This window comes from Cervus elaphus, chromosome 19 (genome assembly GCF_910594005.1).
Source record: "Cervus elaphus chromosome 19, mCerEla1.1, whole genome shotgun sequence".
Classification (NCBI taxonomy): Eukaryota; Metazoa; Chordata; class Mammalia; order Artiodactyla; family Cervidae; genus Cervus; species Cervus elaphus.
The window spans coordinates 86,891,809-86,910,581 of NC_057833.1; the positions used below are offsets into that span (position 1 = coordinate 86,891,809).

Here is an 18,773-nt window from a genome sequence, read left to right on the forward strand (position 1 = left end):
TGCAGTGGCTTCTCTCATGGAGCACAGACTACAGAGCAGGGGTTTGAGGCAGGAGACAGTGGGTCTCTGGGCCAGAAACCTGGTGTTTGTCAAGTGGAGTAAAACTGAGCCTTTGTTCTCACCCAGATACTCCAAGGACAAAGCTAGTGGTAGAAGCTGAGTTCTGCTAAAGCAAAGAGATAAGGTGCCCACTCCTGAGGTCAAGGAAGACTTGCCAATCTCTACATGTGTAGGAAGTCTTCTTGGAAGTCAAAAAACGAGGGGATCCCACTCCATAATCAGTGTGGATATGCAGCCATAGGCTTCTACAGTGGGATCCATCTTAGCAAAATGTTGTGCAAACACCTTGGGGAGGAACTATGGACCACTCAGATGTGAAAAAAGAAACAATTGGCCAAGAGTAAAGAAAGACCAAGAAGGACTGTCCTAATAAGTGAATGACATCACTTCAGTACTGTGTTGCTCCTCCTTACACAGGACACCCGCATTTCTCTCCAGGTGTGTCTCTGCCTAGTGTCTGATGTACCGCACTCCCCATTAGAGAGGCTGCGCATATCCTTTCTCTTGGGTGTGTATCTCTGCCCTGCTTCTGAGTTGGATAAGCAAACTGGTTTCCTGTGTGCTCTCCCATACATTGTGCTGTGCCTCTAAATAATAAACTTTGTACCTGTTTTTACAGTTTTTGCCTCCTTGAAACATTCTTGCTTTCAAACAGGGGCAAGAACCAGGGTCACTTTGCTTCTAGCCCCGAGTCCCTGGTGGTCTGGTGGGTAGGACTCGGTTTTCATTCAGGCTACTTGGGTTTAATTCCTGGGCAGAGAACTAAGATCTCTCTTCAGGACCATTCACTGCTCTCCCTCCGAGATCAGGCTCAGTAGTTGCGGTGCTCAGGCTTTGTTGCTCCATGGCATGTGGGATCTTCCCGGACCAGGAATCAAATCCATGTCCCCTGCCTTGGCGGGTGATTCTTAATCACTGGACCACTAGGGAAGTCCTGTTTGTATGTTTTTAACCTGTGCAGATAGATTGTCTAGTTTAAAGCAGTTGTTGTTCAATGATATTAGCTTAATTGGAGAAAATGAGAAATTTTCAGAAACTTAAGGAAATGTCAAATAGTGTCACATAAAGATTTAATTAAGAATAAGTTTCTGAAAATGTAATTGTTTTTGCTTCATCACCACGAGGCCCTCCCAAAAAAGAGGAAGAAGCAAAGCTTCTTTACACCAGACAACATCAGTTGCATCGTCAGGCAGTGTTTAAAAAGTCAGAGTTGAATGCCTGTGTGGAGGTAGCACCAGTGTTAGCATTTTGTGAATGAAGCAGGCCCACCCAGGCAGACTGACAGTCTACTCATCTCTGAAGTTCTTTCAAGGCAGGACAGTTTAATAGAAGAGCCTTTTATCAGGGTATTTATTTCATGTCTATTATCACATGGGGATCCTCCATGAGAGGGAGAATACTCCATTTTCTTGACTTGTTCTGTCCCACATAGTAGCCATTAGTCATGTAACTGTTCAAGTTAAATTAATTGAAATACAATCAAACACTCAATTCCTCTATCACTCTGACCACATTTCAGGTCCTCAGCAGTCACACAAAGCTAGCAGCTACCACGATGGACAAACAGAACATTTCCATGATCACACCAAGTTCAACAGAACAGCACTGGCCTAGAGACATTTTCTCAGGTTTAGTGAACTGTTTTGTACTAGCACAGTCAGGGTTTAAGCCCAGGTTTTTGCTAAACCCCATTAGCTTTACTACTCTCCCCCTGCCACTCACTCATTTCTAAGAGATGTGTGGCAGAACAGAGGTACAACCATGCTCTAACATAAGACAGAGAAACTGTGAGGAGAACAGTAAGGGAAGGTGGCCTGCCTGGCTTCATGCATTGCCTACTCTGACATTTGTTTTATTTGAAGCCTTATGACTGGCAGATCAGCACACCAGCTTTACAAAAACCATCCTCTTGCTTTTCCCATGCCACCCCACACTTTCCTTCACTGCCACTGAAAGACCAGGAGATGAACTAAGAGAGACGCTTCTGAGGCTTATTAAACTCATTTTGCATTTGCTTTCAAGTATGTGGGTGTGGTGGTTTTCATTTCCCTTGAATAAAGGGCATCTTTTAATGGCCATATTTTGTCTGGTACAAAAAATGTTTTGTGCCATGTCCAAAATAAGCCAATTATTTTGAGTCACTTTGTTTTGAACTCTGATTCAGTCTTTTGAAGATCAAACCTTGTGAATGTAGTTTGCCTTTGACTTGGTGAACTTGTGTTTTTTGGTTAGTTTTATAAATTTAAAGCAGCATGTTAATGAGGAAGGGGTACAGTCTGTGTTTGAAATTCAGCACCAAAGGTTAAGTTCTCTTTTGTTTTAATACTGTATTTTATTTACCTGGTATACAAAATTTAATTTCAACATGCAGTCAGAATACAAATTATTTATGAGACAGTTTATATCTTCTATTTTTAAATTCTTGAGCCTCAATTTCTCCATCCTAACAAATAAAGCTATTTGTTTTGTTTAGTTTAATGGGATAGTTTAGATGTACAAAAAATAGAAAGTAATATGAAAAGCCCTTGTATTATTTTGCTGGGTGCATCTATCATCTAGTTTATTAATTAAAGCATTAAAATACAACTGAAGAGCCACATGCCCTTGCTATACCCATACTTCTCCCTTGCCCAAGTAATCTCTATCATGAACTTGATGATTACTATTCCCATGCAAGTCTGTATTCTTTATCTGTATAGGTGTACAGGCCTAGAAATATTACTTAAAATGTTAAATGTTAGATTCTATAGATTCTTCTTGCAACTTGCTTTTTTCCCATTCAGTACTGATTTTAAGACAGATCTGGGGTGTACATGTAACTTCAGTTCCTTTTAACTCTTGCATTCAACCATGTGAATTTGCCATCCACTTACCTCAGTAGTTTTCAAATGATCACTATACCATCAGAGCTCTAACAAACATCTTTGTGCCTCTGTGTGTGTCCCTTGAGGATATGCCAGTTTCTCTTGGGCTTAGCTATTTAAACTGTCCCTGGACCAGCAGGAATGACATCACCTAGGAGCTTGTCAGAAATTATGAATTTCATGAACCGGGAGATTGGGACCCACATGTATACACAACTATTTATAAAATGGATAACTAATGAGACCCTACTGTATAGTGCATGGAACTCTCTACTCAATGCTCTGCTGCTCCTGCTAAGTCACTTCAGTCGTGTCCGACTCTGTGCAACCCCATAGAGGGCAGCCCACCAGGCTCCCCCGTCCCTGGGATTCTCCAGGCAAGAACACTGGAGTGGGTTGCCATTTCCTTCTCCAATGCATAAAAGTGAAAAGTGAAAGTGAAGTCGCTCAGTCGTGTCTGACTCAGTCGTGTCTGACTCTTTGCGATCCCATGGACTGCAGCCAACCAGGCTCCTCTGTCCATGAGATTTTCCAGGCAAGAGTACTGGAGTGGGTTACTCAATGCTCTATGGTGACCTAAATGGGAAAGAAATCCAAAAACAGTGGGGATATATGTATGGCTGATTCACTTGCCTGGCTGTACAGCAGAAACTGACCCAGCAATGTAAAGCAACTAGACTCCAATTTAAAAAGGAAAAGAAAAAAATGAAAAAAAGAAAAAAAAAAAACAAAATCTCAGATCTTTCCAGCCTAACAAATCAGAATCTGGTTTTAACTAGATACTGTGGTGATCTGTATGTACATCAAGGATTGAGAAGTATGCCACAAAGTAGAATTGCTGAATGAAAGATCTTATTGGCGATTTATCAAAACGCTCTTAAAGGTGGTTGTGCCACTATAAACTTTGACCAGCAGAGCTTTTTACCTCAAATCCTCAAAATTTGATATAATCAGGATCTCTGAATTATGCCAATCTTTTAAAAAAAGTGGTATGTCATTTTCATTTTCTCTGATCACTAATTGGGTGTCTTACATGTTTATTGGCCATTCAGATGTCCTTTCTCAAGAACTACCTTTTCATTTCTTTTGCCTATTTTTCTGTTGATACGTAATCCTGTGACTGTAGTCTTTCCCTGATAGCAGTACAAAATGTGCAATAGATCAACAAGTCTCCCAGTCATGCTTCACACACTATTTATATCCTCTAATGAGCTCTGAAGGCAGGGCTCATGTGCTGCTGTATCTCCTATGATGTAGCACACCCCTCACAGATGAAGGGCAGTGGGATTTGTATTACTGTAGCCAGCTCAGAGGAGAGATCTGGAATGGAGATATATAATGAGCATCATTAGCATATAGAAGAGATTTAATGCAATGGAAATGAGTGACATCAACTAGGAAGGTTGTAGAGAAATGAAAAAGGAAGATTAAATCCTGAAGGGCTATAGCATTTAGGCAAGGGAGATTTTCAATGAGGAAGGAAATTCTAAAGCTATCAAGGAAAAGACAAAGTTTGATTATCTAGAAATCTAAATGTTCTATAGTAAAGGATACCATAAGCAAAGCCAATATAAAACAATAGACTAGGGGAAGAAACTTGTAATGGAGATGACAAGAGTCAACATATGTATAAAAAGCTCTTAAAAACTGATAAGAAAAGTCAGGCTAATTGTAAAATGCATAAAAGATATTAATAGCCTATTTGCAGAATAGGAAATCCAAATAGCAAATAAATATATTTTTTAATGCTCAAATTAATTTATGATTAGGAGTATTATTTTAACAATGAAAACAGCAAAAGATATTTGAAGGAGCAATGACCAAGATGTGGAAGAAGGGGTACCCCCTCACACTTTGGTGACAAAATCAATAAAATAAGCCTCAATGAAATGAGGCAGAAGCCATATGAAAATGGACAAATAATTAGTAGAGGATGGAATAAAAATGGAAAAGGTAATGCTGACAAATCTCTTGCTAATAACTGAAAAACTGGTCAAAATATATGAATGGGCATCAACAGAAATAACCAACAATAGAAAGAGACCCATATGATTTGTAGATTAAGAATTCATTAGATATAAAGCTCAAAATGATCAGGAAACTCTGAAAAATGAAAGACAACTCTGAAAATTTCAGAGAACAAAAAAATATAAAAAGGCAGAGAAAAATTTGAAAAGAACCATATAGAAACTGTAGAAGTGAAAAGTATAATTATGAAATTAATAACTCAAAATCAGAAAAATAATAAATTGGGAAATAGGTGAGAAGAAAATATATAGGAGAAAAATACAAAAAGATTATAGAGGAGAGTAATTAAAATATAGACTATATATAGTTAAAGGTCAAATATGTGTAAACAGAATTCTAAAAAGACAGAGAATTATGAAAAAGTAGATTTGAAGAGAATTTTCCAAATGAGAAAAGGTAGCAAGCAATAGACTGAGGAAGATCTGCAGACACCAAGTAGGAAGAAAACCAGCCCTCGGTATATTATAGGAAAACTGCTAAAAACCAAAGGAAAATGTAAAAAATTTTAAAAGTGTCTAGTGGGAAAAAAATGCATATTAAAATATAGTTAATTTCTTAACAGAAATGATAAGAGAAATAAGAGAACATTGGAAAAATTCCTCCAAAGTGCTGAAATAAGTAACTACCAAGCTAAATTTCTGTACCCAGCAAAAGTACCATTTACTAATCAGGCAAATAAAAGCTGAACAAATTAATCAAGTGGAGAACAACTTAGGACTTCCCTGGTAGTGTAGTGAATAAGCATCCTCCTGCCAGTGCAGGGCACACGGGCTTGATCCCTGGTCCAGGAAGATTTCACATGTCACAGAGCAACTAGGCCCATGTGCCACAACTACTGGGCCCACACCCTAAAGCCTGCTAGTCACAACTACTGAACCCACTTGCTGCAACTACTGAAGTCCAAGAGCCTAGAGCCTGTGCTCCTCAAAAAGGAGAAGCCACCACAATGAGAAGCCCTCACACCACAAGGAAGACTAGTGCCTACTCACCACAACTAGAGAAAGCCCATGCAAAGCAATGAAGACCCAGTGCAGCAGAAAATAACTTAAAAAAAATAAAAGACTAGAGAAACTTTAAGAATTATGAAAGGGTATTCTTTGGTCTAAGAGAAAAACCATCCTAGATGAAAACTTGAAAATGCAGGAAAAAAAAAGATAAAAAGCCATGATAATGGTAAATGATAGCAATGATAATAGTAAAAATATACAGTTGACCCTTGAACAAAATGGGTTGGACTTACAACAAACTTGCTTTTCCCCAATAAATACATACTAAAGTATACTAAATGATCCACAGTTGACTGAATCTGTGGATACAGAAACATATATAGGGAAAGTGAAAGTGTTAGTCACTCAATCATGTCCAATTCTTGGTGAGCCCATGGACTATAGCCTGCCAGGCTCCTCTGTCCATGGAATTCTCCAGGCAAGAATACTGGAGTGGGTTACCATTCCCTTCTCCAGGGGATCTTCCTGACCCAGGGATTGAGCCCAGGTCTCTTGCATTGCAGGCAGATTCTTTACCATTTAAGCCATTCTGCCCTTGGACTGAAGTATACTAAATGATCCACAGTTAACTGAATCTGTAGATATAGAACCACATATAGGGAGGTGTGACTAAAGTTACATTCAGATTTCCAATTTTGTGGCATATTGGCCCCCACAGCCTCCATGTTGTTCAAGGGTTAATTGTATATTTAATGAACAATGGCTGTATAAAATAATACTTTCTTGTGGGATTTAAGACTGATATATGATATAAATCCAATACAACAGCATATAGGTTGGTAGAAACTTAAACAGATTTAAAGAGTTCTAGGTTCTTGTGTTGTCTGGAAAGATAATACAAGTACCAATAAACATTAGACCTGGATAAGTCTATATGCAAGTGGTCATCTAGTGTAATCAAGAAAAGAATTAATAAAAAGTGTGTAATTTCCAAATTAGTGGGAAGAGTTATTTTAGTATTTCATTAAAATTGGAAAGAAAATAATTGAAAAAAGAACACAAAGAAAGAAAATGAAAAAATAAAATTACATAGTAAGGTGGTTCACTTATCCCCTACTATAATGAAAACTACATTAAGTGTAAATTGATTAATGTTTCAAAGGTGAAAGTTGACAGAGTGGATTCAAAGAAAACAAAACTACATGCTATTTATAGGAGAAAATTTTGTAATATAAGAATTCCAAAGGGTTGCAAGAAAAGAACACACCATGCAAAAACTAACCAAATGAAAGCTAATATAACTCTATTGGTATCAGTTAAGCAGACATTAAGGCAAGATGCATTATCAGAGAGTTTAATATTTTAAAGTAATTTTTAAAAATGATTCAATTCACTAGGGATATAATGGGCCTTAGGAAGCATCACTATGAACAAAGCTAGTGAAGGTGATGGAATTCCAACTGAGCTGTTCCAAATCCTAAAAGGTGATGCTGTGAAAGTGCTGCACTCAATATGCCAGCAAATTTGGAAAATTCAGCAGTGGCCACAGGACTGGAAAAGGCCAGTTTTCATCCCAGTCCCAAAGAATGGCAATGCCAAAGAATGTTCAAACTACCACACAATTGTACTCATTTCACACGCTAGCAAGATAATGCTCAAAATCCTCCAAGTTAGGCTTCAACAGTATGTAAGTCAAGAACTTCCAGATATACAAGCTGGATTTAGAAAAGGCAGAGGAGCCAGAGACCAAATTGCCAACATCTGCTGGATCATAGAAAAAACAAGAGAATTCCAGCAAAACATCTGTTTCATTGACTACACTAAAGCCTTTGACTGTGTGGATCACAACAAACTGGAAAATTCTTAAAGAGATGGGATTACCAGACCACCTTAACTGCCTCCTGAGAAACCTGTATGCAGGTCAAGAAGCAACAGTTAGAACTGGACATGGAACAACAGACTAGATCAATATTGGAAAAGAAGTGTGTCAAGGTTATATATTATCACCCTGTTAATTTAACTCATATGCAGAGCACATCAGGCGAAATGACAGTCTGGAGGAAGCACAAGCTGGAATCAGGATTGCCAGGTAAAATATCAATAACCTCAAGATATGGAGATGACACCACCCTTATGGCAGAAGTTGAAGAGGAACAAAAGAGCCTCTTGATGAAGGTGAAAGAGGAGAGTGCAAAAGCTGGCTTAAAACTCAACATTCAAAAAACAAAGATCATGTCATCCAGTCTCATCATTTCACAGCAAACTGATGCGAAAACAATGGAAACAGTGACAAGACTTTATTTTCTTGGGCTCAAAAATCACTGCGGACAGTGACTGATGCCATGAAATTAGAAGATGCTTGCTTCTTGGAAGAAAAACTATGAGAAACTTAGACAGTGTATTAAAAAGCAGAGACATTGCTTTGCCAACAAAGGTCCATATGGTCGAAGCTATGGTTTTTCCAGTAGTCATGTATGGATGTGAGACCTGGACCATAAAGAAGGCTGAATGCTGAAGAATTGATGCTTTTGAACTGTGGCGTTGGACAAGACTCTTGGGAGTTCCTTGGACTGCAAGGAGATCCAACCAGTCCATCCTAAAGGAGATCAGTCCTGAATATTCATTGGAAGGACTGATGCTAAAGTTGACGCTCCAAAACTTGGGCCACCTGATATGAAGAGTTGACTCACTGGAAAAGACCCTGATGCTTGGAAAGATAGAAGGTAGGAGAAGGGGGCAACAGAGGATGAGATGGTTGATGGCATCACTGACTTGGTGGACATGAGTTTGAGCAAGTTCCGGAAGATGGTGAAGGACAGGGAAGCCTGGCATACTCCAATCCATGGGGTAACAGTCAGGTATGACTGAGCGACTGAACAACAACAATAAATCATCTCTAAATTTGGATGCAATTAATAATATTGTTTCAAACTATAAAATAAAAATCGACTTAAACCATATAGGCAAATTTAAAATTATAGTAGGATATTTTAATTTACCACTTTTATAAATGCTAGGCAAAAATTCATAAAAATAAATAAATTTAAATAATAAACTTCATAGCAGAATAGTTCTAATGAACATATGTAAATCAGTTTATCTAATAACTTAAATAGGAATTTTTTTATGTGTACACTGAACATTTATGAAACTTGACATGTCATAATATGACAATATTGTGTCATAAAAAATAAGTTCCACCATTTTGAAAGAATTTAAACTCATGTTCTATGAATGCCATCATATCTAAAATAACAAAATTATAAAAATAAAATCCATGTGTATTTGGAAATAAATATACTTCAAAGTAACCTGCAGGTCACAAAGACACCAAAATGATAATTTTGGAAATATTTTTTATTGAATTGTGATGAAAAGTCTTCATATCAAAATTTATAGGATGCAGATAAAGATTGTTATCATAAAAGCTAAAACTGATCAGCTAAGCAACCTTCTTATAAAGATGTAAGAGAGGAATAATAGCAAAACAAACCTAAATAAACTACAAAGAAGGAAATAAGGGTAAAAGGAGAGTAGAAAACAGATGTACAACAGAGGATCAAAAAAAGCCAAAAACTGATTTTTGTAAGACAATTGAAAAACTTCTAGTGAAAGTAACTGAGAAAACAGAGAAGGCACTAACCAAAACCAAGAATGAAAAGAGGATATCACTATCAATCCTGCAACATTAACAAACTCTTAACATATGGATTATCTTATAAAAATAAGTTTGAAACAGTAGGTGAAATGGACACATACCTAGAAAATCACAACTCTTCAAAACATATTTTTATAATCTGAATATTCTTCTAGCTATTAAAGAAACTAAATCCATACCTCAAAGAAACATCAGACATACGGTCACTACCAAGGTTCTATTAAACATTTAAGAAATAATGCAAACCTTACTTGTGTTGTAAGGTCACCGAAAACTTGATGACGAAAGCTGAAACAGACCTTAAAAAAAATTTATGGACCAATCCAATGGATGAAAATAGATACAGAAATCTCAAATGAATTATTAGCAAATAAAATCCAGGAATATATATATATTTTTAATTATACATCACAATCAATTTGGGCTCATTCCAGAAATGTAAGCATTTGGTTAAATATATGAACATCAATCAATATAACTCAGTGTTTCTCAAGTGGTTCAATCCTAAAAAGTAGGAGATGTGGGTTTGATCTCTGTTGGGGAAATCCTCTGGAGGAGGAAATGGCAACTCACTCCATTATTTGTGTCTGTGAAATCTCATGGACAGAAGAACCTGGCGGGCTACAGTTCCTGGGGTTTCAAAGAATTGGACACAACTGAGCAACTATCTTGCACACAGTGATATAACTCACCAAATGAGAACAATTATTTGATCATTTTCGTAAAATGTAGAAAAATAACTTGAAATATTCAGCATTCTTCATGATTTTTGAAACAAGTCCTGTGGGAACTGAAACATGCTTCTTTAACCTGATAAAAGATCCAGATTCCAAAGTAAGCACCATACCTATTGAAGATTTTCCCTTTGAGATCAGCAAAAGGTTAAATACTGCTTCTATTCATCTTTTGTTGGAATTCCTAACCAGTGCAGAAGGGCAAGAAAAAGAAATAAAATGCTGAAGGGAATGGAAAAGAAGAAATAAAGCTACTAATCATTTTCACATGATATATGCAAAATCAAAATGATTTCTATAAATGGTTACTTAATATGAATGCTAATGTCTGCTAAATAGAAACATCAATATCTATTGATAGCCCTGAAACTTTAGTTAAAACTGTTAAACCACAGGTTGCTGGATTCCAACTCTCAAATTTCTGATTTAGTTCTGGGGTGGGGGTCAAGAATTTGCATTCTGCTCAGTTCCAATGTGATATTACCTCTAGTCAAATCACTGTGGATAGATACTCTATTGTCACAGATTGTAAGAGTCAACATTCTGAATATGTCAGTTTACCTCAACCTAAGTCACTGCAACTCCATTTAAAATTTTCATATTTGGGGCATCTCAGGAAGTAGATTCTGAAATGTAGACTGAGGCATCACAGATAACTGTGAGTAAAGGGCATGGACACTTAAGACAGACTCCCTGAATTTGAATACTGCCTCCTACTTAGTGACTGTGCATTCTGTCACTTGTAAATTAGGAAAGAACTATCACATGATTGTTAAAAGGATTAAATATATATAGTTTAGATGTGTGCCCAGCACACATGAAATACTATGCATGAGTTTAATGATTAAGTAAAATAAAATAAAAATAGGAAAATGAAATCTACTGGGTATCTTCTAGAGTTCAGATGCAGACTCATGCATATGTGGACAGATAGTTTAACCAAGGGAGATACAGAACAGTGGGGAAAGAGGATTATATTTCCAAATGAAAGGTATTAGGAAAAACACCACACTATATGTAAAAAGCAGTTCCAAGTAGATTACAGATCAAAACAGCTTAGGAAAAAAATTAAGCTTTCAGAGGATAATACAGATGAATATCTTCATGACCTTGAGATAGGGAAAGATTTCTTAAATACTATACAAAGGATATTAACCAGAAAGGAAAATAATGATAAACTGGACATTACAATTAAGATTTTATGTTATTAGACAAAACATAAGGCTTGTATACAAAATACATACAGAATTTCACATAACAAAAATTGAAAAGCAAAACTAAAAATATCCTTCCTCAAAACAAAAATCCAAAATGACAAGTAACTAAGTAAACAGATAAAGGACTTATTCCCTTGCGGCTCAGATGGTAAAGAATTTGCCTGCAATGTGGGAGACCTGGGTTCAATCCCTGGGTTGGTAAGATCCCCTGGAGAAGGGAAAGGCTACCCACTCCAGTATTCTGGCCTGGAGAATCCCATGAACTGTATAGTCCATGGGGTCGCAAAGAGTCAGACATGACTGAGTGATTTTCACAAGCAGGCATTTCACAAAGGAGAAAATCCAAATGGCTAAAAACAGGTATGAAAAAGCAATTTAATCTCATTACTAGTCAGGGAAATGCAAACTAGCTTACTATAAACACAAATGGCTAAAATTCTTTAAACGTTGGTTAAGTGGGTGTTGGTGAGAATGTGGAGCAATAAGAATTAAGTACCAAGGGAAAATAAATTGTTGTAACCACTCACTGTAGCACTACTTGGTAAAAATAAAGATGTCTATAAGTCTGTGACCCACCAATTTTAATCTTAAGTATATACATCCAAAGAAATACATACACATGTGAAATCGGAGATAAATTCTAATAATCACAGTAGCATCATTTGTAATAGCCTCAAACTAGAAACAACCTGTATGTAAATTATAGGGTATCCATAACATGGAATACTATACAGTGATGATAAAGAATGGAGATACATGCAATTAAATGACTGAATCTTAAAAACACAATGCTAAGGGAAAGAATCTTGATGATTGCCATAAAAGAAGATAACGGCGATTACCTTGGCAGAGCCTTTACCAGGAAGGGGAAACTTGAAAGCTTTCTGAGATTTTGTCAGTGTTGTTTCTTGATCTGTGTTGTGGTGACCTGGATGTTTGCTCTATATGCTAATATTATTTATATGTATTATTGTTTTATGTACTTTCCACAATAAAAATGGTAGAAGAGAAGGTGGAGAAGATCTGAAAGGCCAGACTTGTGAGTAATAAACCTGGGTTTTGTTAAAAGTGAAGGGGAATCAGGAGTTCCAAAAATCCATTAGTTATATATTTTTATGTAGTAATAACCCAGAAAGTGATGTCAGACAGTTTTTTCTTCATTGGAAAAGGGAATAAAACCACTACCGATACTGAAAGAGAAGGAGGCTCTGGGATGACATGATCCTACCTGGGAAGAGATGCAGCATTCTGGTGTGCAGGAAGGGGAAGAAGCAGGTAGAAATACGCAATTGTTGATCCTGTTAATGCCCATGAGTCATGCTTTATATATGCTGTACCTCCCTGCCTACTATGCCCTTCCCACTACCCCTTCACCTAGCTCCTATCTGTCCCTGAAGAACTCAGCTCAGAGGCCCACTTCTCCAGGAAACTGAAGCCCCTGCTCCCTCCCTCCTAAGAGCTGCTTGCCCCCAACAGTCAGGGTTACATGGCAGAGTACCTCTCTGCTCTTCACCTTGTGGACCAATCTTTCACCTATACAGACAAGTGATCCCTGCATTTCAGGCTAAGATCTGGCGCTGACGGTCAGGGCTATAGGCTGGACAAGGCAGCACTGAGAAGACACTGGAAGACTGGAGATAGGCACAGAGCTCTGGACCCTTCCATGAGATTCCTCCCTTCAGTGGCCTTCAGGAGGGGGAAGCAGAGAAATAAATGAGGTTGCCTCAGAGTCGGGACTCAGCACATATTTCCACTCAGTCTTAAACTAGCCTGTTCCACAGAATCAAGTACAGCAGTTATTACCAATCCCACACTACAAACGGGAAGCTCAGACCCTGAGAAAGAAAGTAAACACCTTATTCCAAGGTCAGAGAGGCAGAGCTGGATTGCAAATACTAGCCTCTGTAGCTCAGGGTCTGACTACAGACATGAGGAGAATACTCAGGGAACAACTTAAAAGTCATCCTTTGTCATCCCAGACCTGGGTGGACACAGATGCTGTCCTCAAGTATGGAAATGTATAATAGGGTTTCCAAGACCTTGTTTGGGGGAAGAACCAAAGGCAGGGAGCCAAGGCACTGAGTAACCAGCCCTCAGGCAGGGAATTGTTCCTGCAGCCCAGACCTCTAGCCCACTGTGGGCATTGGCTATCGTTCATCATTCTGACTCAGGAGAAGCCCCTGAGAATCAGACATGCAAGTCAGCAAGTGTGTATGGAGCACCTTCTCAGAGTGCTTAGCAGCTACGGGGTGCTACCACTGCTACCTATGGCGGTCAATGGCAGCAGGCAGGACAGTCGAGAGCCATGCCAGCCTCAGGTCCAGCACTGTCTGGGCAGGTTCATTTCCCTTTCTCACTCATGAAGACATTCACTGATTAAGCATATGTTTACCAAGGAACCCACGGGCTGAGACGTCTTTGGAAACAGTGGTACCCACTTCTGCATGGCAATGCTCACCACTTTCTAAACCCCTGACCCGTATCCTGGTGTATTTAATGGTGGACTGCTATCGGACAGAGACTCCCCAAACAAACCTGTCCTTCTTCAGTCCTATTCCTGGCACTCTCATTGACTCTAGAACAGTCCCTGTTCGTCAAGAACTGAACTAAATGGTCAGTCAGTTCAGAGCTCCACCCCTACCATCAGCTGAGTTCTTTCCAAGAATCTGAGCATCTGCCTAATGGAAGAGAGCTGTAGAGTGACTAGCCTGGCCTTGGGTACCAAGTTTAACTGAAAGGACATTTTTGCAGACCTCAGGATCCTTGCCAAAGGCATGAGACCTCAGTGAGGACACCCTCAAGTCTCAGGCTCCCAAAGTCCAAAAGGCCTCCCATATTGCCTGATGGGCTGGGAAACAAGGAGAGAAGTCACCGAAGAGACTATGATCCTCAGCTTACTCCTGAGGCTGCTTTGTCTACTGACTTGACCATTTCTGATGTTCCCAGCGCCAAAGTTCAAAGGCCTGTGCTGCCCATAAAGAAGAGGTCCACACATCCCAAGAGCAACCAAAACCAGCTCACCCATTTATTTGACTGAGAACATTAAGGAAGACAACAAAATTCAACAATTTTTAATAAAATTCCTATAGAAAACTCAGTCTCAGGACAAGCATTCAGTTTTCTTTTCCATGTCATTGAGGACTGAGAGTTCCCGATAGTCTTTGGAGAATAAGCAGTAGTTTTGCTGGATGTTGCCAGTACTCAGAAAGAGCCTCCATTTACAGATTCAAACCAGTAGTTCCTATTGCACATATTAACATTATCTGCAATCTAGCACCCTAAATATATGGTACCTCAACAAATAAATTAAAGAGTTCCATGTGGCATGAAACATTTCAATTTGAACTAATATTCTTGAAAAATCACATTATTACAAGTTTTAATAAATACAGTAAGAACAGCTGGCATTTTACTAAAACACTGAATTTTAGGTCTGGAGTTTATTCCATAAATAGTTTCCTGTTCATCTGCTTTCTGTCTTGGATACATTTGCTCAAGTATTATGCTCTATGAAGTGAACTCTTTCATAGATACCATGTAAAAACTGTATTAATATGTGCCTCATTATAGAAGCAGCTGGAAGAACTGGATCACATATTAACTAAAAAGTAACAGGAAAAATCTCTGCTTTTGTAAAACTTTTTTTTTCATTTATTTTTATTAGTTGGAAGCTAATTACTTTACAATATTATAGTGGGTTTTGTCATACATTGACATGAATCAGCCATGGAGTTACATGTATTCCCCATCCCGATCCCCCCTCCCACCTCCCTCTCCACCCGATTCCTCTGGGTCTTCCCAGTGCACCAGGCCTGAGCACTTGTCTCATGCATCCAACCTGGGCTGGTGATCTGTTTCACCATAGATAATATACATGTTTCGATGCAGTTCTCTCGAAACATCCCACCCTCACCTTCTCCCACAGAGTCCAAAAGTCTGTTCTGTACATCTGTGTCTCTTTTTCTGTTTTGCATATAGGGTTATCATTACCATCTTTCTAAATCCCATATATATGTGTTAGTATGCTGTAATGTTCTTTATCTTTCTGGCTTACTTCACTCTGTATAATGGGCTCCAGTTTCATCCATCTCATTAGAACTGATTCAAATGAATTCTTTTTAATGGCTGAGTAATATTCCATGGGGTATATGTACCACAGCTTCCTTATCCATTCGTCTGCTGATGGGCATCTAGGTTGCTTCCATGTCCTGGCTATTATAAACAGTGCTGTGATGAACATTGGGGTGTACGTGTCTCTTTCAGATCTGGTTTCCTCGGTGTGTATGCCCAGAAGTGGGATTGCTGGGTCATATGGCAGTTCTATTTCCAGTTTTTTAAGAAATCTCCACACTGTTCTCCATAGTGGCTGTACTAGTTTGCATTCCCACCAACAGTGTAAGAGGGTTCCCTTTTCTCCACACCCTCTCCAGCATTTATTGCTTGTAGACTTTTGGATAGCAGCCATCCTGACTGGCATGTAATGGTACCTCATTGTGGTTTTGATTTGCATTTCTCTGATAATGAGTGATGTTGAGCATCTTTTCATGTGTTTTTTAGCCATCTGTATGTCTTCTTTGGAGAAATGTCTGTTTAGTTCTCTGGCCCACTTTTTGATTGGGTCATTTATTTTTCTGGAATTGAGTTGCAGGAGTTGCTTGTATATTTTTGAGATTAATCCTTTGTCTGTTGCTTCATTTGCTATTATTTTCTCCCAATCTGAGGGCTGTCTTTTCACCTTGCTTATAGTTTCCTTTGTTGTGCAAAAGCTTTTGAGTTTCATTAGGTCCCATTTGTTTAATTTTGCTTTTGTTTCTAATATTCTGGGATGTGGGTCATAGAGGATCCTGCTGTGCTTTATGTCAGAGAGTGTTTTGCCTATGTTTTCCTCTAGGAGTTTTATAGTTTCTGGTCTTACATTTAGATCTTTAATCCATTTTGAGTTTATTTTTGTGTATGGTGTTAGAAAATGTTCTAGTTTCATTCTTTTACAGGTGGTTACAAGGGTGCCCACTCTCACCACTACTATTCAACATAGTTTTGGAAGTGTTGGCCACAGCAATCAGAGCAGAAAAAGAAATAAAAGGAATCCAGATAGGAAAAGAAGAAGTGAAACTTTCTCTGTTTGCAGATGACATGATCCTCTATATAGAAAACCCTAAAGACTCTACCAGAAAATTACTAGAGCTAATCAACGAATATAGTAAAGTTGCAGGATATAAAATTAACACACAGAAATCCCTTGCATTCCTATACACTAACAATGAGAAAACAGAAAGAGAAATTAAGGAAACAATACCATTCACCATTGCAACAAAAAGAATAAAATACTTAGGAGTATATCTACCTAAAGAAACAAAAGACCTATACATAGAAAACTATAAAACACTGATGAAAGAAATCAAAGAGGACACTAACAGATGGAGAAATATACCGTGTTCATGGACTGGAAGAATCAATATTGTCAAAATGGCTATACTACCCAAAGCAATCTATAGATTCAATGCAATCCCTATCAAGCTAACAACAGTATTTTATTTTCTACTTTTATACTGAAAGTCTGGTATAGAATTCTAGGCTAGAAATCATTTTCACTCAAAATTATGAAGGCTAATTTCCACTGTCTTGTATGCCTGATGCACTGCAATGTCATGGTGGATGGCCTTAGTAAGGGTCTTTTCATCCACTATAAAGGAAATTTTGTGCCCTTTTGACTGGATATTCATGAACAGCAGCTTTGGGAACTGTCTTTGTTTTATTTTCTGCGTAAGTTCCTTCCCTTCCTCTTATGAGCTACTTCCTTCTGTAACTTTAGGGTAGATGGCAAACCTCCCTGGACTGATTCTCTGTCATTTCTGGATCTTTATTCTACTTATTAGACATTTTGTTCCTTTGGGGAACATTAAAGGGCAATATTTACCATGGTGCCTCAAAACCAGAATCGAGGCCAAACTGCCAGGATTTAAATCCTGGTAAGTCCATTCTCTGTTGTATCGATCTTCTCACCTGTAAATGAGGATACTACTACTTACTCTGTAAAGTTGTCATGATGATGATTGAAAGAGTTAACATATAAAGAACTTAAAGAACTGTGCTTTCTACAAGTAAAAGAGTTCAAGAAATCTTAGTTGATCTTTAATCTATATTATTCTAATCTTATTTGTTCTTCTTAACTTCCAAAAATTCCATTTTTTAGATTTTTAAAAATAGAATCTTACTACTTCATACAGTGTCTTTTGTTTTTTCACTTTTTAAATCATCCTCTGTTTACTGTAGTTACTCTGCTTTCCCAGAGTTCTTTCCCCCTCTATTTTGCTAGTTTTGGTCTCTATCTCCATCTGTTTCATGGTGGAGGCTTTCTACAAATGTCTAATAATCTTTGGCTGACCATTCATGTTTAAGATGAGTCACTAAAAAGATGAATGAAAAATCTAAGGATGTAGTAGGATTCTTGATCAGTGGGCTTCCTTGCAGAATGACTGGGGAGAGACCTCAACAGTAAGGATCTGTGAGCTTCACTGGAACAGACCAAATTCTCTTGAGATGAACCATCTAGTCTCTTGGGAGAGTGGGAATCCACACCTGGTTGCTATGTTCCTGGAGCAAAGCAAGCAGAAGTGGCTGGGAGTCATACTGTTTATCATGACAAAATAATCACTTCATCCCCATTTTTAATATGGCAACTTACTCTTAAGCTTCTGTAGAGCCTATGTGTCCTTGAGTCAAGAGAATTGGTTTCTTCGGAGAACCGTCTAGCCCTTCTTAGAGTTAGGAAGAAGACATGAGTACCTAACTGCTCCATATATACACTACCAGTCAATCCTGCTTTTAGCTTCTTCTCCTCTCCCCATCTTCAGCAGCACCCACTGCCTCTAATTCCTTAGGATGACACATCCATCTACAAGTAGATAGATCTACAAGAAAGCACAGTTCTTTCTCAGCTATGCCAAGTCATTGCTATTTCTCCATTTTGCTTTTGCTCATCCCCAAATCTGCTGATGTCTTTCACCCACTGTGGCCTCTTTCCGTATTATCTTTTACATCTTCAGTTCAGTTCAGTCACTCAGTGGTGTCCGACTCTTTGCAACCCCATGAACTGCAGCACGCCAGGCCTCCCTGTCCATCACCAACTCCTGGAGTCCACCCAAACCCATGTCCATTGAGTCAATCTTTCCCAGCATCAGGGTCTTTTCCAATGAGTCAGCTCTTCACATGAGGTGGCCAAAGTATTGGAGTTTGAGCTTCAACATCAGTCCTTCCAATGAATA

The 18,773-nt window shown here is 38.3% G+C and overlaps 2 protein-coding genes across 19 annotated transcripts in view; one reads left to right on the forward strand and one right to left on the reverse strand.

Annotated features, from left to right (window-relative positions):
* The window catches only part of CEP70 (centrosomal protein 70), a 240,464-nt gene that overhangs the window by 123,060 nt on the left and 98,631 nt on the right, over positions 1-18,773 (reverse strand). The window lies entirely within an intron of this gene.
* LOC122675417 (fas apoptotic inhibitory molecule 1-like) overlaps positions 1-18,773 on the forward strand; it is a 96,631-nt gene that overhangs the window by 26,361 nt on the left and 51,497 nt on the right. The gene's annotated exons all lie outside the window — the stretch shown is intronic.